General features: G+C 43.7%; 1 protein-coding gene across 1 annotated transcript in view; it reads left to right on the top strand.

The window, feature by feature from the left end:
* LOC149290470 (uncharacterized) overlaps positions 1-23,160 on the top strand; it is a 165,415-nt gene that overhangs the window by 10,250 nt on the left and 132,005 nt on the right. The window lies entirely within an intron of this gene.

Below are 23,160 nucleotides of genomic sequence, written 5' to 3'. Positions count from 1 at the left end.
TGGTCACACTTCCCCTAAAGGACTGTGTTTGCAGTTTGGGGGTGCTGTTGGATCCGTCGATCCAGATAGATGCAATGGCCAGGAGTGCCAGTTATTAGCTTCAGTTGATACACCAACTGTGTCCCTTCCTGGAACCTGAAGACCTAAAAAACTATGGTATAGATGCTGGTAACCACATGACTTGACTTCTGCAATGTGGCCTACAAAGGGCTACCCTTGCACCAAGTCCGGAAACTTCATTTAATTCAAAATGCAGCAGCCGCAGTTGTCACTGGAAGTTCTAGAGGTGACCATATTAAACCCATTCTAAAGTCCCTTCACTCGCTGCCTGTTAATATCCCAGGAACAGTACAAGGTCTTGGTTATAACCTTTAAAGACCTTCATGGCTTGGGTCCAGCTTACTTACGGGATCTCCATCTCCCATCAATCTGCCCCATACATTAAGGACCTCTGGTAAAAACTTACTATTAAAAAGTAGACTGGCTGCATTTACCCAGAGGACCTTCTTTTCTGTCACTCCCAAGTTATGGAATAGCCTCCGGAAGAGGTCCGATATATCACCAGTCTTGAAGGCTTTAAAAAGGCACCCAAGATGAATCTCTTCTGGTAATCTCCTATAAATTTAATTAATTGTTCAACATCTGCTCTAACTGCCTCTGACCTTGTGATGATTTCCTGTACTAGGGTTGCCTCAGGGCGTCTTTTCCAGACTGCACGCAACCCTAGTACTTTGTAATGGCGGCACCCTTTCTCCATGGGCATCACCATTACAACGTCACGGCCACACTGCCTCCACATGTGGCGCCCTTTCTGCGGCACCGGAAGTAGCTCTGAAACGGAGCTCCTTCCTTGGTTTGTGTCACTGGTGCAACCTTTACATGGCTGCATCAGCAATACAAAGGAGAAAGGGGCTGAGAGGCCCATTCTCCATTTTCCCGCCGCTGTCGGGGTGTCCTTGGGGCTTGAAGCCCCAAGATCACTCCTATCCAGGCTGCGGGGAGGTGCCATTTTGCCACTTCCCCACTGCCTGGAAAAGCGGCGGATCAAGGCGTCAGAACTGCTGCTGTGGCAGCTGAGGCCCCGATCTGTCAGGGAAAGGGGTGGGTGGAGGCCGCCCCAAAAGGGCAGTCTGTAAACCGCCTCAGACATTATGGCTCTTAGCCCAGCAGACCCTTAACTTCCTTAAATCTCGCTGCCGCCACCCAGTAAATTATAAAAGGGTTTCCCTTAACCTACACTGGGACCAGTTAAGGAACCTTATTTCTCCTTCTTTACTGATCTTCCCAAGCATCAATCGAGCCAAAACACGTGTAAAAGGAGTAGTAGATACTCTAAGGAGGTATTCATTATAAATAACAAAATATAACTGAAATATAAGTCATACAAGATATTAAGAATATTGCAGGTACAATATTTGTAAGTACAGTGGTACCTCGGGATACGAATTACCCAGCTTACGAAATTTTCAGGATACGAAAAAAATTAATTTAAAAAAACTGTTTCGGGTTAAGAAAGTTTTTTCGGGTTACGAAAAAACTTTTGGTGCTTTTCGGCGCTATTTTACACCAAATCGCGGCTTTTCCCCATTAGCGCCTATGGGGATTCGGCTTGCGAAAGCCTTTCGGGTTACGAAATTGACAGCGGAACGAATCAATTTCGTAACCCGAGGCACCACTGTATATAATATTCAATTCATACAAGCTATTAAAACAATAAATAAACCTAAGAGTCCAATTCTGAGACTAACTTCCAAGATCCGCTCTTTAACTCTCTCTCTCGATCTCCAACCGACACAATTCCCCCAACTGTCTCTTGGTCTCTCAGGCCTTATATCTCCTTTTCACGGAAGCTTCCAGAAGAACCTTTATCTTGCTCTCTGATTGGTCAAGAGAGCCTTCCGTAGCAGTGATGTCATTCTGTATTTGCATAAACCTCGCTTTCCCTGCAATGGTCAAAGGAAGTGTTTAGACTTTGCTTGTTGTTTCTTGCTACCTTCACCCTTAAATATAAGGGCCATTCAGACTACATTTTACCCCGGTTCCCAAACCGGTTTAAAAGTTCACACTCGCGCCGATTTTAACACAACTTGATTAGGGGCTTGCACAAGAGATCCAGGGCAAATCCCCCTTAGTGTGGCTTTTCTGAAGGCGGACTATTGACCCTTTCTTTTTGAAAACAACTGGCTCTTCCCTGCTGCCGGCAAATATGAACGCAGCCCCGGTCATGATCGGGTCAAGTTCAGGGGGTAGATTCCCTCGATTGAGGTAAAGGGTAGTACGAACTTGTTTCTGGGGAGATTCGATATGGGGCACCCAGATCTGGCCGGTTCTATCCAGGGCAAATGAGGGAGTGGGAATGGGGCCTTTGTGAAGGTGGGGGGACTGACCTTCCTGGTGCTGACCCTCCAGGTGAGCGATGCATTGGGCAAGGGACTCCTGCAGAGGACTGCAGCCTCTGGTTCCGCTGGAGGCAGGACCTCTTCTCCAGCATCACTTGGAACAACGGATCAAAACAATGTACAACAACAGATGTATGTGTGCATGTGTGTTTGTGTATATACATCTGTACATCTGTGTGTGTGTGTGTACAGTATATATGTATATGTATGTATATATGTGTGTGTGTGTGTGCGTGTGTGTAGGCATCTCTATCTAAGTGCACTCAGACTTATAACTTTATGAGCCTACATATCTATCTATATATATAGATATATAGATATAGATATATAGATAGATCTTACATACAACACCTATAGATACATCTATACATACCCATAGATATCTGTCTGAATGTGTGCATGTGTACATACACGTATTTAAATATATATATATATAGAGAGAGAGAGAGAGAGAGAAAGAAAGAGAGAAAGAGAGAGAGAGATGCAAGCACATGTACACATATATGTTGGATCACACACACACACATTTATATATATTCTTCTACTTGCGTACAATTTAAACATAAGCAAATGAATGGAGAAATATGCGGGTACATATGAATGCACATGGATGCACCTGCGCATGTATACATCCCCCAGGTTCTGGTCAACATCAGCATGTATATATAATTATAATTGTATATATGTTTACTTTCATTCATAAAAGCTTAAATGCCCTGCGATTACTGTAATTGAAATGTTTATACTTTGTGATGTTTTTGTGATATGTATTTTACACATGATTGGCTCCTGAGGACACTCTGAGGGGCTGCCATTGGCTAAAATCCCAGTCCCTGCCACCATCCCTGGCCCTGATTGGCTGGAATCCCCGTCCCTCCCACCATCCCTCAAACATTTTGTGTCCCGGCAGGCATTTTGTGCTGCTTGTGACTGTGGGGAATAATGTTCAAGAACCTTCTCGGAGGCCTCAGTTGAACAGAGGCTTCTCTTTCTCTCCTGAGGCTCCAGAGTCAAAAAAGGGAAGTCTGGACACTAACCTGTCCGGAGGTCTTCTTTCCTCCAGTTTCTTCCACAAAGGAGGAATTGAGTGTCGTTTCTCTTCTCTCCCTTCCTTTGGAAGCATCTTGTTCTTTCCACAGAAAATACAAAGTGTTTTTATGTACACACATTTATGCAATCTTTCACGGACCACCGAAAATACAATTCAAAAGCACTAAGGGCAAATCAAACCTGAACCTTCCCTAAAATTCAAAATAAATCCGTTGGAAAGCAGGATATAAATTATTGATGATATTATTACTATTATTATTATTATTACTATTATTATTAGTCTCACCTCCAAACCCTCAGAGAAAGAATCTTGTGAATGCTGGAAGACTAAGACAGTTCAATGGGCCTTTTGGGGCATAGAGACCAGGATCATTAGCCGGCATGAGGGCAAAGATGGCGTCTGCACAGCGCACTCCCTGACTCTTCCCGCATGCTGGTGTGACGCTGCACACTGCACCACATCGCAGGTGATGTCACGGCGTTCCTCTGGCACTACTCCAGATGACGCAGTGCCAAAGGAGTGCAGAAAAGCATCACTGCTGGCAGATATGGCACTTTTTCCCTGGTGCAGAAAGGAGCTCCTTTTTGCACCATGGAAAGGCCACATCAGGACCACAGCATAACCTTATCATAGTGCAAAAAGGAGCTGCACAAAGCAGTGTGTTTGCCGTGGCCCTGATCTGGCGCTAAAAGGGGTGGCCTGAACAACCCCTTAATTTCCAGAAAATGGGGCTAGGATTGGAGTCCTAGGGTTGGCCCCAGCCTTCATCACTCCCAAAGATGTCAATAGGAGGAGGGCTGGGTAGGACTCATGTGACTGATTGATTTTAATGGTTGTATTTTTTATTGTTTTCTTCTAATAATCTACATAAAATCATAATGTATAGATAAAGAGCAATAACAACAACCCAGTAACAACAACCATAGCAATTTGTATATTTAAATGTCTATATTTAATGTTTCCCATTGCCTTCTCCTAAGGCTGAGAGAGTGTGAATTGCCCAGTCACCCAGAGAGTTTCTATGTTGGAGCTGGGAATCAAACACTGATCTCCAGAGTCGTAGTTCCACTATGCTCAAACCACTAGGCCACACTGGCTCCTATATCATGGACATTGTTTCACTGGGACATTGTATGTCATGGACTTGGCCCACCTTCCTCATCTATGGAGGTCATTTTAGAAGCCCCCTTCTCCTCCTCCATTTTCAGGCCCAGGTCCTTCTGAATGCCTTCCAACTCTCCCAGTTTGGCAGGGACCCTCCCCTGGTTCATCCTCTGCCCTCCCACTTTTTCAGATGCTCTTCAAAGGCCACAGTTTCCTCCTCCTGCTGCCATTTCTCCCCTTCTCTTGAGCTCACTGCCATTGCTGCAAACTGAATCCAAAGGGCAAAAGGAGTCTGCCTTCCATGAAGACAACCAAGGAGAAAGGAGAAGAGGGGCCCTTCCCAGAGGCTCAGGCAAAAGCAAACAGCTGCAGCCTCTCCTAGTTTGCCTCTCCTTCCTCAGAAAGAACCTTGCAGTCTTAATCATATTCTGAGGTTCCTTGGTCCCAGCCTCCCTTTGATTCTCTTGGATCCCTCTCCAAAATCTCAGGGCCCCACAGAGACTCCCAAGAGAGGAGAGGAGGCCTGGAACCTGGAGAAGACGGGAGGAGGAGGGAGGCTTCCTTGCTTCCAGCCCCCAAAGCTGCCTTCCTACAGAAGACCCTCCAGACCCCCATCCTTGGCTCCAAAATGGGGGCTCTTCCCCTCAGCCATCCTTCTCACAGAGGAACCAAATTCTGGGGTCCCCCATCGCCATCTCAAGGCCCCCACCTTCCCTTTCCTGCCAAGGAAACCCAAAAGGAGCCCTTCTTCTTCCTAAGCAGCCAACGGTCAAAGCCACCAGCCTTCTAGAACCCTATTCAGGCTCCAAGCCAACCGCCAGCCTTTCCCAGAATTCCACACTCTCCCTCCTCCCAGCGGAGGAGACCGGGAGACGGAGCAATGGGTGCAAACTCCAGGAGAAGAGAGTTTGTTTTCTTAAACTTGTAATTTCAGTTGTGTCCCTTTATGAGGGAGAATGGGATATTATTATTATTATTATTATTATTATTATTATTATTAACAATTATGGTAATTAGCTTCTTGTTCCCAAAACCACAGAGCCCTGTGAAATCTCAAAGACTGTGTTTATCACACTGAGGTTTTTGCAGCTCTTTGCAGCTCAGATCCGAAGCCACTGTGGGTCCAACTATGCGAATTCAGGCGATAATGTGAGTGTTATCACACGCGATTCCTTTCTATGGGGGCTCCTTCCGAGGGGCTTCCGCAGTGATTCCAAAGTGACCCTCATTTTGGTGAAATCGCTTCCAAGTTCACTCCGATTCCACTCCGAATTGGTCTGGAGGGGAATGCAGCTTTGCTTCTGTTCTGTTTCACCACCACAAACCCCCCAGTTGCAAATTTCTCATGATGTAGCGCTGCAATCCCCCCCATTTCCTTCCAGTGGTCCTTTAGCTTTCAGGGCAACCGAGGGGGGGGGGGAATAGGCAGCCAATGGGAGCGGAGGAAGGTCCACGTAAAGGGAAGGAGGCCACGCCCCCTCAGGAATGGGGAGCCAATGAGAAAATCACATTAGTCCCCTTAGACTTCAGTTTTATCAATAAAGAACATTCCTAATACAATGCCGCCCTCTTGTGGATACTCAGGGCACTGCAGCCTCTTTGGGCTTCTCACCAACTTCTATCCTGGAGAAACAAGCTAGAAAAGGTAAGTATCACATAGATTTGTAACTGATTGACCGGCCAAACTGAAAGGGTGCTCAACAATGACTCCGTTTCATCCTGAAGTGACCAGTGGGTTGTCCAGGGCCCAGTGCTATTCAATATCTTTATCAATGACTTGGATGACAGAAATGGGGGCATGCTTATCAAATTTGCAGATGACACCAAACAAGGAGGAGTAGGTGATACCCCAGAGGACAGGATCAAAATTCAAAATGATCACAATAGATTAAAAAGCTGGGCCAAAGCTAACAAAATGAATTTCAACAGAGAGAAATGTAAGGTACTGCACTTAGGGCAGAATAATGAAATGCACAAATATAGGATGGGGGACACCTGGCTGAACGAGAGACTTCTACGTGTGAAAGGGATCTAGGAGTCCAAATAGACCACAAATTGAACATGAATCAACAGTGTGATGCAGCACCTAACAAGGCCAATGCAATTTTAGGCTGCATCAATAGAAGTATAGTGTCTAGATCAAGGGAAGTAATAGTGCCACTCTATTTTGCTCTGGTCAGAAATTGTGTTGACAATTCAAAAAGGAAAATTGTGTCCACAATTCAAAAAGGATGTTGAGAAACTGGAGCACATCCAAAGGAAGGCGACTAAAATGGTGAAGGATTTGGAAACCACAATGGAACAGTCTCAATGCTTCAGGCAAGGAGCATCAGCTGCCCTTGGTTCGCCTCTGGCATCTTCCTCCTCCACATCTTAAACTTGGACACCATCCACTTCATGAGGACCTTTAATTTGTTTGTCTTCCTCCATTCAATAAACGTCTACCTGGGGTTCTTCTGTCCTGGGGCGGCTATCAAGGGACTCCCCCACTGCCAGGTCCCAGGCTCTCACTCTGCCCCTTGACGGCCTTCCTTTCCCCAGTCTGGGGCCGGAAACTCAAATCCTCCAGTGGTGGCCTGGGTGGTGTGAGCTTCAGGAGGTTTCCTAGTCTTGGGCTTGGCCCTAGTTCCTCTGAAGAAGGCACCTGCTCCTCCACCACCGGGATCTCCAGAACCACTGGGTTCTCCAACAACTCTTCTTGTTCCTGGGTCTCCATTGGAGGTAAAACTGTAAGACTTTGCAAACAGTGAGATCTGGAGTCAGTCCTGTGCTCAAAAAATCAAACTCATTTGAAACAAAAGAAGCTTTATTGATGAATCCAGGCAGAAACATCCATTGACACCTTTTTGCAAAGTCTGAAGTCCAAAGGAACTTGCTCAATCCCTCCCTAAGCCTGCCCCCAATTCTCAAGCCAAAGCAACACAAGCGGAGGTTGCATAGATACCAAGGTTGTCTATACTTCCCTTCCCTTCTCCCAGACAGCCTCACCTTGAAGAGCGGTGTTCCCAAGCCAGCTTCACTCCTCCTTGATAACCAGTCTCCAGCTGCAACCCCAGCCCCTCTCCAAACACCCTCCTTCATCTAAAAGCCACTCCATCTGTCCTTCTATCATTTTCCATTACGTGCTTTCTATAACCCATCACTCTACACTGCCTACTAAGAACTGCAACTATAACTACGACTTTAACTCTAATAATCAAACTCTAATATTTTTACCCTTTATGACGGAACCCTTATACACTATTTCTGACACACAATGGGCCAGTCCCAATCCTTCACGTAAAGAGCACCCCTCTGAAGTCACAGTAGTACCATCTCAATTATTCAGGCAAAGAGCATCGGCCTGAGATCACAATGGGCCAGTCTCATTCAAGTAAGGAGCACCAGCCTGAAGGCACAATATGTCATGAATCCCTTTATTCATGCATTTATTCATTTAGGGATTCATGACATAAGGGTTATAGGTTAGGGTTAGGGTAGAATTAAGATAGATGGGATTTATGGTGGGTTAAAATAATATGTTTTAATATGTGCTTTAATAGAAGATACTAGAAAGAGGTAGGGAGATCATGGCTAAAGAATGTGCTTCTTTGCTAGGAGTGGAATGTGCAGGAATCACCCTTCTAACAGAGGCTTGAGTTTAAAAGACTGGTCTCTGTAAAAGGAGCGGGAACATAGAGAGTTATTGGTATTTTTATAATGTATTATGTTGCTATGGGTTTGTGCTTATATTTTCATATGGCATCTTATTATGTGGAGATTGATAGGGTTTTATATTATAGATAGCTATCTATATAGTTAAGCCATAATGGTGCTTTCCGCACCGCCATTTGGGACGTCCTCCGGACGTCCCATTTTAAAAAAGGGGCGTCTCTTTTAGACGCCCCATGGTCTAGTACGGACTCCGTCCGTACAAGATGGCGGCGCCCCTTCTACATGGGCGCCGCCATCTTTACGCATCGGACGCACAGCGTCCAGACGCGTCGCGCCGCTGCTGACGTAGCGAGCGCGCCCCTGGCGCCTCGCTACGTCGCAAACGCGACGCAAAAAGAAGCTCCGTTTTGGAGCTTCTTTTTTCGGTCCGCGCGGGAGTCGGGCCGTTTGAAGGCTCCGGCTCCCCCGCGGACCTTCTGGCGGCGGTGCCAGACCGCTGCAAAGCGGCGGTCTGTACCCCGCCAATGTTAATGAAAACTGTTGTGTATCTGAGTTCTGTGGTCCAAGGCCACAGGTGCAGTGGTTGAGAAAAGGCACATGAGAGCTTAATTGCTTTAAGAAAAGCTGCCAGAATCCCAGATGGGAGGACGCTACGCAGGAAAGGGCTATCCAATTAATAAGCTTTATTGGTTAATGGAGTGGAGTTAATTGATATGGTTATAAAAGTGGTAAGTTTATACTCTCTTTCATTCCTGACAAAAAAGTCACTTCTGTTGCATGTATCTTCTTCAATACAACCTGTTCCTTTTTCAAAGTACTGCCTTTTGTCTTGCAAGATGGGCTGCAATTAGGACCCTGACTGATATCTCTCTCCCCTTCCATTCACCCTGCTATCCCAAAAGGGCTGGAAAGCATACCAAACCAACCACAGATCCTTTCCCTGCTGTTGTGTAATGCCAGGTCAGTCAAAAATACAACACAAATAGTCCATGATCTCCTACTGGACAAAGAGGCTGACCTGGCTTGTTTCACGGAGACCTGGCTGGTGATGATAGCTCCGCCACCTGGGATCAGGCCTTACCAGCCGGGTTCTCCATCAATGAGCAGGTAAGGGAAGTGCCTTTGGTCCATGAAGACAATCTTGCCTTGAGCAGGGTACCTATCCGTATGATGGACCACATCGAATGTATTTGACTCAGCTTAAAGACTAGGGAAAGTCTGGGGATTCTGTTGGTTTAGTGTCCACCCCGTTGCTTAACATAAATACTCTCTGGAAAAGATAACATCAGAATTAACACAAACCAGGGAAAGAGTGACATTCCTGGAGGAAGAATATAAAAAATTGGGAAAAGAGATAGAGAGATTAACAGAAGAACATACTGAAGATACAGCAGAAAAAATTAAATTAGAGCAAAGATTTAGGGAGCAATGTCTTAGAATAAGAGGTCTTCCCGAATAGAAGAAGATCTATATAAAAGGATAATACCAGCCTTGGCTGAATTTATGGACCTAGATAATGAAACGTTTCTCCTTGAGGTGGACAAGATGTTTAGAGTAAGCTCCTGGGTTGCAAAACAGAAGAGTCTGCCAGGAGATATCATGATTTATTTTGTTAGGACTCAAATGAAAGAAGCAATTCTACAACAACACTTTCATACAAGATTCAGAATTGAAGAAAATGAAATTTTATTATTTAAAGATATCTCTGGGAAAGTGTTAAGGAAGAGGAAGGAATATGGACCACTGACTAAGGTTTTGCGCAGCAATGGACTCTACTACAAATGGGAACTAATTGAGGGTCTTTCTTTTAAATTCAAGCCAAAAAGATACCAAATCAACTCGGTACAAAAAGCAAGAAATGTTCTACATGAGAATGAAAAAGAACTTAATAACGGAGACAGAAAGAAGAAAGAAACAACCCTGGAAAAGGAGAAGAGGATAAGGAGGAAGAGAGCTTAGAAGAAGAAAGAGAAGAAGGAGAATTGCTTAGGAAACCAGATCCAAACACAAGAGAAGATGATATAGATGGAGAATATGATGATGAAATGGGAAAAGATGGATATCCTATCATGGAAAGTTAAAGGAATTAACAGGCCCCCAAAAAGAGGTAATTTTTTTCATTATTTAGGAAAACAGAGACTTGATGTAATTTGCCTTCAGGAAACCCATATAAAGAAAGAGGATATAAGACAGTTGGAAAATGCCAAATTGGGGAAAGAATACATAGCAGCCTCAAAAAAGAGGAAAAAAGGTGTAGTAATATATGTAAAGGATAAATCAGAATCTAAAGAGGTATTCTCAGACCCCAATGGATACTTGGTTGGTGTAGAAGTTGCTTTACAAAACCAAAAGATCCTAATGGTGGGAGTTTATGTACCCTTAGGAAATAAAGGCGTATTTATTGAAAAATAGAAAAGACAAATGCCAGACCGTATGTGCGATAGGACCTTAATGATGGGAGATTGGAAAGGGGTGATAGACCCCCAGATAGATAGAAAAGCAGACAACAAAATATACTTAAAGCAAGAGAAATTGCCAAAATCTTTATTTGAATTAAAAGAAGCCTTCACATTAGAAGGTAATGGAGAATCAATATGGTCTGTCTAAGGATTTATGTTCTTTTCAAACACCCATCAATCTTGTTTGAGAATAGATATGTTCCTGACTTCCCCAACTATTAGCAAAATGGTGGAAGCAGTAGAAACCCTACCAAAAATCTTATCGGATCACAACCCAATTTTTTTGTCTTTGAAGAATAAACCTAAGGAACTGATATGGAGACTAGATGAGACTTTGTTAAAAGACGGAAAAAGTCTAGATAAAGCAAAAACAAACCCACTTAAATCCTTCTTTGAAGAACATCTGAATGGAGAAGTCAGCCCAGAGATCGTCTGGGACACAAGCAAAGCGGTAATGAGGGGTTTCTCTGTGAAACAATCTTACGAAAGGAAACAAAAATAGAGAAAAGAATTGGAAAGAACTACAGGAAAAATTAAACAATGAGGAACAATTACTTAAAGAACACCCCCAAAACAAAATTATTCAACAACAGATTAAGAAGATACAAAAGGAAATATCCAGATGGCTAATAGAAGACCAGGAGAAAAAATCAAGATGCATCAAACAGAAACACTTTGAGAATGATAATAAACCTTGCAAATGGTTATCATGGAAACTGAAAAAGGAAAAGGAGAAACTGATCTTTTCAAGTGTTAAAAAGGGGACAAGATTCATTCCAACCAAAAACATATGAAAGAATGTTTATATACATATTTCACAAATCTATACAAAGATGAATATATTTCCCAGGAGAGGATACAAGAATCTTTGGACAGAAAAGACGTAGTAAAGATTGATGAAGAGCAGAGAATCGAACTTAATAAACCAATAAAGGCTCTTGAGGTGCTATAAGCAATAAGTAAAACCAAGGCATCCAAAGCACCAGGGCCAGATGGCCTAAGTGCAATGTATTACAAGAGCTTACAGAAAGAGCTAATTAAACCCTTGTAGAAATCATGAATAGGCTCTCACAAAGAAGAACACCTGACTCTTGGAAGATAGCTGACATTGCACTGATTCCTAAAGAAAGTAAGGAGCTGCTGGAGGTGAAACATTTCTGACCCATTTCTCTCCTTAACAACAATCATAAAATCTTTGCAATGGTCTTAGCAGAAAGATTTTTAAAAACCATAAGTGAAGACCAAACTTTCTTCCTCCCAAAAAGGCACCTTAGAAACAACACAAGGAATTTAATATATATTATAGACTTCTATGAGAAGAAAACAGATTAAAAAGCAGCTATAATTTTTCTTGAGGCCGAAAAGGCGTTTGATGAAGTTAATTGGAACTTCATATTGGAAACCTTAAGAAAAATGGTTCTAGGAGATAACTTTATCAACTGGATAGACGCAATCTATAGAAAACAAACAGTGAGACTTATTATTAATGGGGTGAAAGCAAAGGCGTTACTTGTAATGAGAGATACCTCTCTCACCTTTGTTATTTATGGCCACTTTAGAGACTCTGACTACTAGCATTAAAGGAGATAAGAAGACCAAAGGCTTGGAAATAAAACAGGAAGAGTACAAACTTAAACTATACGCGGACGACGTGGTGATAAACTTATCCGACCCAATATAAAGTGTTGATCCCCTGCTTTATAAATTAAAGGAGTTTGGACAGCATTCAGATTTCCGGATTAACAGGGATAAGACAAATATTTTACCAATGAATTTAACAAAAGAATGATAAGGAAAATCTACAAGAGGTGACTGGCTTTAAAGTAGGAAAAAAGGTCAAATATCTAGCTGTTGAGTTCACCTCTAGAAACTGAGACTTCTTTAAAAACAACCACGATAAAATATGGGGTGATATCAACCAAGATCCCAATAGATGGGCTAAACTCAACCTATCCCTCTTGGGTAGGATCAGGGCAGTTAAAATGAACGTACTGCCTAAATTACTATTTTCATTTCAGACTATACCTATCCTTCTTAATGACAAACCATTTTTAGAACGGCAGAAGGACCTGCAAAAATCCATCTGGGCAGGAAAAAACCTAGAATCAGATTTAAATCTCTAATAGATGATAACACGCAAAGAGGAGGTTTGGGTTTACCATCTTTACAAATCTACTTTTATGCAGCTAGTCTACAATGGCTTAGGGAATGGATTACTCTAAGAAACAGAAAACTTTTACAATCAGGAGTGGATAATTGCTTTGGTTGGCATGCATATATGTTTTACAACAAGGTGAAAGCCAACAAAGAATTTCTGAACCACTTTGTCAGAAGAACGTTGTTTAGGGCCTGGCAGAAATTTACAAACCATATTAATAGGAAGATCCCATTATGGGTCTCTACCAATGAGGCGTTTTATCAAAGAGAAGAGGTTGCGAAAGGAAGATGGGTAACGTATAAGAGATTTCTAAGAGAAGAGGAATTAGGTGACCTTATTATGAAATCCCCTGAACGATGGGTATCACAAGGTCTCAGGTACCAGCGGCATATTTATAGACAACCTTCTGAAAAGTTAAGATTAGAGAAGAAGACAGAAGGCCTATCTGGGTTAGAATCAGAAACAGAATCAGAAAAGATATTACTGGGAAATGAAGATAAGATTATTTCCAAGTTATATAAAGAACTCCTTAGACACAGAATCAGAGACTCTTAAAGACTGTATGGCAAAATGGGTGACAGACTGCGGGGAAAACATTTTACTAGAGGAATGGGAGGGAAATTGGCCAAAAATGCTCAAACATAGGTTCCCTATGGATCTGAAGGAACAATATTTTAAGATGCCGTTCAGGTGGTACCTAACCCCCATCAGACTAGCCCATATGTATAAGGACACAAGCGACAGACGCTGGAAATGTGGGGAAGGAAGAGGGTCCATGAGACACATCTGGTGGAACGGCTGGAAGGCCACACAATTCTGGGGGGAAATACAGGCAGCTATGTCAGAGATCCTTCAAATAAAGATACTAAAACATCCTAAGATATTTCTACTTGGAATACTTAGTAAAGAAATGGAAAATGAATTTGGAAGGATTTTGTTTTATTGGATCTCTGCTGCCAGACTGTTATACGCGAGAAGATGGAAAGAGGCAGAGATACTGGGTATTTGAGATTGGGAAGAGAAACCTTACGATTGAATGGAGAATGATAAACTTACTTGTCTGATCAGATCTGGTTCACTAGATAAATTCAGGGAGGATTGGTATCCGGTGCAGGATTATTTGGAAAAACAAACTTGTGAAAGGAACTAGAGGAAATACTATGCAGTTACTGGTCGAGGGAGTAAATAGATGAGGTACTTAAGATTACAAAGATATCTGATAAACGTTAAAGTTATCTGCGTAGATATAAGAGGATACTCTTGAAAGCACTATGCTTTTATTTATTTTTTAATTTTGTTTTATTTTATTTATACTTAAGTATACTTAAGATTTCAAAATAATGAAGAGGGCAGGACAACGGCTAGAATGCCGCTGGCAGAAATATCGACCCATACCTGATAAAATGCAGCTAAGAAGTCCTTCTGCTCTGCATCTATTGCGTCTGCAAATTCATGTCCAGCAGAGCTATTCAGGGTGGTAAGGGACTTGACTCAAATGCCCCCCTTTATTAGAACTCTTTATTGAAACCAACAAAATCCTGCTGTGATGCTTTTAATAACTACTTTGCAGACAAAATCTCTCAGATAAGAGCCGTTTTGGATGCCGGCCTTACGACAGAGGCGACAGGAGAGGAATCCAGAGCCTCCACCTATACTGTTATTCTAGATCAGTTTGAGTCACTTAGTACAGAAGATGTGGACAAGCTCCTTGGGAGTATGAAAAAGACGACTTGCTCTCTCGATCCTTGCCCATCTTGGCTTCCAGGGGGAAGATACCATCAAGAGTCTGCTAAAAACATAACTAATGCATCTTTGAGGGAAGGCTGTCTTCCATCTTGCCTCAAAGAGGCCGTGGTTAAACCGCTTCTAAAAAAGCCTTCCCTTGACCCCCTGGACAGAACCATTTACAGGCCAGTTTCACTCTTACCATTCTTAGGCAAGGTAATCGAGAAGACAGACACCATTCAACTCCAAACAGTCTTCGAAGAAACGGATTTTCTAAGTCCATTTCAAACCGGATTTAAGGCAGGTTACGGAGTCCATGGTCGCCTTAGTCAATGATCTCAGTTTGATCATCGAAAGCTCTTTGAAAAGGGGAAGTGGGACCCTGCTGGTGCTCTTGGACCTCTCAGCAGCCTTCAATACCAGTGACCACAGTATCCTTCTGGAACGCCTGGGAGAGTTGGGAATTGGGGCATTGCTTTCCAGTGGTTCAGGTCCTACATCTCAGGCAGATTCCAGATGCTGTGCCTTGGGGACAGTTGTTCGTCCAAGAGGGAGCTCAAGTCGGGCGTCCCTCAAGGCGCAACTCTGTCCCCAATGCTATTCAACATTTACATGAAGCTGCTAGGTGAGATCATCTGGAGACATGGGGCGGGGAGCAGGGAGACCTTGAAACAGTAGTACATGTGCTAGTCGCCTCTCGGCTGGACTTCTGTAATGCAGTTTACACGGGGCTACCCTTGGGCCAAGTTTGGAAACTTCAATTCGTACAGAATATGGCAGCCAGGTTGGTTACAGGCACTTCTAGAACTGCCCACATTACACCGGTTCTTAAATCCCTCCATTGGCTGCCCATTAGTTTCCAGGCAAGATACAAGGTGTTGGTTCACTCTGGAACTACCCGAATGAGATCCATCCTATTAACAACTTGGAAGCCTTTAAGAAGTCTATTAAGATGGATCTCTTTCCAGACTAGATGACATCTATTGACTTGCCTCTCCCTCCCACTGACCCTTACTCCTGCCATCATTAGTGTGATGGAAATTGTTATCTATCGTTCCTGCCCTCCCCTCTCACCTTCAGAAAATGATCCAATTCTTGCCCCCCAAAACTATTTTACTGTATTGTGTTTGGAATGTTTTAAATTTTCTTGCTGTTTAATAGCTTTTTAAGGGTTGATTAATGTTTTTATAATTGGGAGAAGGGTTGTTATTTTATTGCTGTAATCTGCTTTGATTCCTTTGAGAAAAGGTGCAATAATAATAATAATAATAACAACAACAACATCCGTTGATGGGGGTCCAAAGCCCTTTCAGCATGGTCCCAGAACTGGGGGAGGATCTTTATGGGGCTGTGGGTCTCTCTGTTGGTCCTCGTCTGCAGGGTTGTTGTGAAGGAAAAGGTAAGTATTTGAGGGAGGATGCCCAATCCGGATCCAGTGGGCCTCTAAGCCTAGTTCCCAGGTTGCCAGGGGATTGCCAGAGCTTTAAGGTCCCTCTGTGTCCCTTCTCATGGTTTTGGTCTTGATTTTGGCTCTTCTCTCCTCCCAGAGCCACCTCCTCCCAGGACTCCAGAGAAAACTCCCCCCCCCCACAAAAAAAATGTTGTTTCCAATCCTATTAAACTCTGTCCCAAATGAGGCATCAGAAGGGAGGGTCTCTCCTCTGCCCCACTTTCCAGGAGGGAAGGGGCTCCTCAAAGCCCTTTTAACCTTTGGATCCCCTTCCCCTCCATGGCCATGCTTCTCTCCAAGGGTCCCCCCCTGCCCTCTCTTCTCATAATAACCCCCCAAGAACATGGGGCCCAAAGAATACCCGAGGAGGGACCAGGGAAGGAAAGAGGGTGAGGAGGCCTTGCAGGACCCCTGACTTTCTTATGGGGAGAAGAGGGACTTCCTTTCTTCCTATAACCCCACAAAGGACCCCCAGAAGACCCTCCAACCATTCCTCTGAATGAACGAGGGCACTTCCCCACTTCCCTGCCTCCTTCAGAACAGACTGTGAGGGCAGGAATGGCTTCGTGTGCATGCATATATGGCCCCAAAGGCCCCTCCTCAGCATGCACAGGAATTGCCAGGGCCTAGCTGGTGCTGCTTATTCCGCTAGTGGCCTTTGCGGGAAAGGAAGGTATGTGCCGGGGGTTCAGCAGCCTCCCTTCCCTCCTTTGAGGAGACCGCAATGGAGCCCAAGGTGCAGAGCTGCACTCAGGAGGGAAATGCAGGAAAGGAAGGCTCTAGTTTGGAAATATAGCTGTCCCTGTGTATCCTGTATGTTTGTGTGTGTGTGTGTGTGTGTGTGTGTGTTTCGTCTGCTGTTCTTATGGCTGGGAATGGAGCTGAGGACTGAGGAGAGAAGAAAAGGTCAGTTTTGGGCAAATTCAGAACTCCTGTGCATCAAAGAGTCCAGTGTGTTGAACCAGCAAAGAACTTTATTGAGAACACATAGAAATTCAGTGTTTAAGCCTAGAACTGCCCACTCCAAGCCAAACAATACATTAAAACCCAGAAACCTAAAACATCACCCTCTTCCAAATCTAGCCCCACCTCCAATTCCCACAGTCTATGCCCCACAGGTAACAGGTCCCCCTTTGTCATTCCCAAAAACTAGCCCTTTGTGTTAATACCTGCCCCCAACTTTCTTAAACCAACATCCCACACATTGCAAAAGCTACCCTTCTCATAGCTATTCTAACCAGCTGCAACAAATCCCAGCCCCCCATTTATCTAACCTATACCATGACCCACAATCCCCAGCCAAATTTACAACCCAAAGCCATTATCTATACTATTAGAAATTAAAACCTAATCTTAACAAAATATAACTTTAAAAATTAAACAGACATATGGACAGACAAACATTACAAGCAAAACCACTACAGCCTTTTCTTAGCACTGCTGGACTGAAAATACGTTTTTTACATCCCTTACTGACAAAAAGAGTGTTAGTTCATATCTGGGATTTGTGTGGATTTTCTCCTGTGTGGCCTCTCTGATGTTTCACTAGGTATGGCTTCCTAGAAAAACAATTCCCACAATGCTGGCATTTGTATGGCTTCTCTCCTGTGTGGACACTCTGATGTATCACAAGGCTTGACTTCTGAGGAAAACCTTTCCCACAATGCTGGCATTTGTATGGCTTCTCTCCGGTGTGGACTCTCTGATGTCTCACTAGGACTGACTTCATAGAAAAACATTTCCCACAATGCTGGCATTTGTATGGCTTCTCTCCTGTGTGAACTCTTTGATGCATGACAAGGACTAACTTATAGGCAAAACATTTCCCACAATGCTGGCATTTGTATGGCTTCTCTCCTGTGTGGATTCTCTGATGTTTCACTAGGTCAGACTTCGAAGAAAAACATTTCCCACAATGCTGGCATTTGTATGGCTTCTCTCCTGTGTGGACTCTCTGATGTATCACAAGGCTTGACTTCCGAGGAAAACATTTCCCACAATTCTGGCATTTGTATGGCTTCTCTCCTGTGTGGACTCTCTGATGTCTCACTAGGTGTGTCTTCAAAGAAAAACATTTCCCACAATGCTGGCATTTGTATGGCTTCTCTCCGGTGTGGACTCTCTGATGTATCACTAGGTGTGACTTCGAAGAAAAACATTTCCCACAATGCTGGCATTTGTATGGCTTTTCTCCTGTGTGGACTCTCTGATGTTTCACTAGGTGTGACTTCTGAGAAAAACATTTCCCACAATGCTGGCATTTGTATGGCTTTTCTCCTGTGTGGACTCTCTGATGTCTCACTAGGTGTGACTTCTGAGAAAAACATTTCCCACAATGCTGGCATTTATGTGACTTCTTTCTTATGTGGACTCTCTCATGACTGACAAGTTCTTCTGTAAAGGGGGGTAATGACAGACAAGATTTAATCTCAGTGTTAAGAGAGGAAAGTGTTACCCCAACATTTAGCCCCACATTCACCTATTTGAGATTAAATTAATAACATTGGTGTGAGAGACCTGAACATGACCCTGTTCTGGATGCCCCCAAATCCATATAATCATTGTCTCCTTACTCATCGGAGCTACCAAAGAAGAGATTGAAGGGGAAGTGCCATGAGGAAATCAGTAGAAGCAGATAGTCAGGCCATTGAAAAACATTCCATTAAATATATGTAAAACTATTTTAATTGGAAAGTGGCATTATTTCCTGTGAGACTGCCATAGAGTGTTTAGTCAGAGCACATGGCATGATGCAAGCTAACAGCAGAGGATGCTTCATGCTGTGTGGCACCAGGAGATGACTCACAACCAATACAGTATGCAGCTCACATGTGGACTGATGTGGGTTGGTGGTGTGTTTAGAAGATGTTGTCAAGTTGATGGAAGTCAGAGAGGAGAGCTGGTAAACATTTGTTTTATATTGTAACTCAAGATAAAGAACCTCCAAGGACTTGGAGGAAATCAACTGTGTGTGAGTTACTTCTAAGTGCTGAAAGTGGTTAATGCATATCTGGAGATTTGCTTCTGTACTCTGCTATGTTATTGTTGAGCTCTGGGAGTGTCGCCTTCAGACTGTGCTATACATTGCCTTGTGAATGGGACCAGAATTCAGAGCCAAGAAGGATCTAAGAGCCCGTGTGACAATCCTGTTTGGCTGAAGTATTTCCACCAAGCACCCATTGCATTTATTTCAGTTTCAGACAATTCTTTCCCTATCCAGGAAACATCCTAAAGCAATTTAAACCTTTCCGAATGCTCTGTTTCTGCCCCTAAGCGACAATTTCAGTATAAATATCAGCCCCAACTGGCTGTTCTTCAGCGTCAGTCCAGTTGCAGACAGACACTCCGTTGGTTTACATTGCTATACACCTCACTTCACTCACCAGCCCCACTTCCTATAGCAGTTACTGACTTCTCTTCCCTTTCTGGACCCTCAGCAATTAGAAACAAGATCCATCTAGGTAATGTATTACCATTAGGAAAGCATTACGCTATTCACCACTCCCACCTTTGTTACCCAGTTCTTGTGTGTGTGTGTGTGAACACCTATACGTGTATATTTGTGTGTATGCGTATATTTTGCTTTCCCCCTAAATAAAACACAAAACCCTATTTGAAATGCCTCTGGAGTTCTGTGTGCTTTCAGGCCTGGTATAGTTGGGATGAATCCTGAGGCCACTGTTGCCTCAGTCTCTCCTTTGAGCTAAGTATGAAATTCCCCTAAAAGCATAGCACTCGCGAGTATCCTCCCCAGACTCCACCATTTTGAGTGACAAAGGACCTCTGGAATCAACCATGGAGCTAAGCAAGCTCAGGTTGGAAAAGAAGCATGAGAGAAAAAGAAATTTTTGTGTTACCCTTTCCTCTCTTCATAGACATTGCTCATAATTGATAAATGAAACCCTTAATATGTATGAAAACAAGGGCCTGATTTCAAGTTCAGTTCTTAAGTTCAGTGCTCGACATGGGGCTACCTTTGTACCAAGTTCGGAAGCTTCAGTTAGTTCAAAATGCGGCAGCCAGATTGGTCACTGGAACCATCCATTAGGAACCCAAGCCCTCCCTCCAGTCCATCTCCCTTGGTCCAGGACTCGGAGGTAGAGAAGAATTGCTGGACCTCATCCCCTTCCCCACCACCACTCCCTTCTTCTTTTGTGTCGTGTCTTTTTAGATTGTAAGCCTGAGGGCAGGGAACCGTCTAATTAAAAAGATTGTATGTAAAGCACTGTGTACATTTACAGCGCTTTCTAAATAAAGGTTAATAATAATAATAATAATAATAATAATAACAACAACAACAACAACATCTAGGTCAGAGCATATAACACCAGTATCTCTACACTGGCTGCCAATTAGCTTCTGGGCGCAATACAAAGCGTTGGTTATTACCTTTAAAGCCCCACATGGCTTGGGCCTGAGCTACTTGAAGGAACGCATCTCCCTACACAATCCGCCCCACACTCTCAGAACATCTGGGAAGAATCTATTAGATTACCCAAAGATCAGGCTAAGAACAACTTCCCACAGAGCGTATATAGCCTGGGCCCCCACTTTATGGAACAACTTGCCAGAGGAGATCCGTCTGATCACCACCTTGGATGCTTTCAAGAAAGGACTTAAGACGGATCCCTTCCGGCAGGCTTACCCAGCTGACCTCTTGTAAAGAACTTAAGGAAAAATTCCACTTCTGATCACAACTGTGCATTTTAAATGATTTTTTTATTTGTCCCAAACTGAGTTTTAAGCGCTTTGTTGTTTTACTGTGTGTAAATTGGATGCTATTGTTGTTTTGTGGCTATTTTACGGTTGTAATACCGCCTCGCTCCATTGAGAGAGGCAGGTAAATACAAATAAAACTTATTATTATTATCAGTATAATCTGTGAGGTTGGTGGCTGCCTCCCAATCCCCAAGGCCCCTCTCCTGGCCCTTCCCAGAGGTCCCTTTCTCTCCGCACAGAGCTAGGCGATCCTGGCTTTGCTCCTGCCTCCCCCTCCTGGCTCCCAGAGGGCTAGAATCATAGAGATGGAAGAGACTACAAGGGCCATCCAGTCCAACCCCATTCTACCATGAAGGAATCAAAGCATCCCTGACAGATGGACATCCAGCCTCTGTTTGAAGATCTCTAAGAAAGGAGACTCCACCAAAATCTCAGAGGGAGTTTGTTCCATTGTCGAACAGACCTTACTGTCAGGAAGTTCCTTCTAATGTTGAAGTGGAATCTCTTTTACTGCAGTTTGCATCCGTTGTTCCGTGTTCTAGTCTCTGGAGCAGCAGAAAACAAGCTTGACATTCCTTCAAATATTTAAACAGGGCTATCATATAACCTCTTAACCTTCTCTTCTCCAGGCTAAACATCCCTAGTTACCCAAGTCGTTCCTCATAGTTTCCAAATCCTGCACCATTTTAGTCGCCCTCCTTTGGACATGCTCCAGTTTCTCCACATCCTTTTTGAATTGTGGTGCCCAGAACTCGACACAATATTCCAGGTGAGGCCTGACCAAAGCAGAATACCATGGCACTATTACTTCCCTTGATCCTGACACTATACTTCTATTGATGCAACCTAAAATCACATTGGCCTTGTTAGCTGCCGCATTACACTGTTGACTCATGTTCAACTTGTGGTTTACTTGGACTACTAGATCCCTTTCACACGTAGTTTCATTCAGCCAGGTGTCCCCCATCCTATATCTGTTATTTCATCTCCCTCTTAAGCCTCATCTCCTTCCCTTTCTCCCTCCGCTCTCCAACCTTCCTTCTTGCCCATCTGCACTGCTTCAGTATTTCACCTTCACCATCTCTTTCCTGCCTTTCTGTTTTTCACATCCGCTCCTGCTTTCTATCACAGACACACACCCATTTATGTGATGCATAAAAGGGATACTTTGAGGCTCATTTGTTGAGAAAGGCAGGATAATCCATATACAAATTACTCATTGGGAAAAGCAAAGCAAGGGGGCTGGGACCTGGACTTCTGTTTTGGTGAGGATAAAGCACCAGGGAGCAGTATTAAGACATCTCTAAGACAGGGATGGGCTACTGTTGGGGATTGGGGGCGTCACATTGGCCCCCTGGGGATCTCAGGGGCAACTGCACATTGTATTGCCTTAAAATAGGAATAAAGTTTTGTGCCTCAGTATCCCATTGCATCCCTTTGGGGAAGTGAAGCAGAACCTCAAAAGGCTGGAAGAGGGCCAAAAAAGGAAACATACTCAGAGATGTGCTACCATTTCAATGAGAAATGCATTACTGGTAATCTCCATGCTGTCTTCCTACAAAATCCTAGCATTGGTGAGATATCTGGGGGTGGAACTTAGTTTCAGAATTAAAAAGTCCTTTGCTTTCACCAAAAGGTTTATTGAGAAACTCAGGCAGAAGGGTCCATTAATAAGTCTAAGCTGTCTCTGAAGTGTCTAAACCTTTTCCCTCCGTCGTTAACTATCTTCACACTCCTCCCTTTTCCTCCCCTTCAGCCCCTAAACAGCCCGGCTGCCAAGGTACCTCTTGCCTTCTTCTTCCACCATTCACATGCGCCTCTCCCCCCGGGGGCATGTCTGGCACCCAGAGTTCACAGACCAGGCAGTTAACAGCCTCCACAACTGCTTCCCTTCCCCGAAGCCATTCTAGGCCCCAATATCCTTAGCAACTACTTAAAACTACTAGCATTTAAACTACTAACAATCCCCCCTAAACCCCAATACCATTCTGGATGAACCACAGAACCTGCTTCTGACAATTGGCAGTTTACACTGCAGTATTTGGAATCCTTATAAAGTGGAGAGCAATAGTGCCTCACTAAACTACAAATTCAAATATTCTACAGGATGTTGCTATCACAATTAAACTACGCTTCAAAGGGATCTAGGACTCCTAGTAGACCACAAGTTGAACTTGGACCAACAGTGTGATGCGGCAGCTAAAAAGGCCAATGTGATTCTAGGCCGCATCAATACGAGTATAGTTTCTAGATCAAGGGAAGTAATAGTGCCACTCTATTCAGCTTTGGTCAGGCCTTACTTGGAATAATCCTGTGTCCAGTTGTGGCCTCCGAAATTCAAAAGGATGTTGACAGGTTGGAACATGCCCAGAGGGCAACCAAAATGGTGAAGGATCTGGAAACCATCAAGCCCTATGAGGAGCGGCTTAGAGAGCTGGGTA

Source organism: Sceloporus occidentalis, unplaced genomic scaffold, assembly GCF_023333645.1.
Source record: "Sceloporus occidentalis isolate IW3139 unplaced genomic scaffold, rSceOcc1.0.p SCAF_39, whole genome shotgun sequence".
Lineage (NCBI taxonomy): Eukaryota > Metazoa > Chordata > Lepidosauria > Squamata > Phrynosomatidae > Sceloporus > Sceloporus occidentalis.
This window is presented reverse-complemented; position numbering and strand designations above follow the sequence as displayed.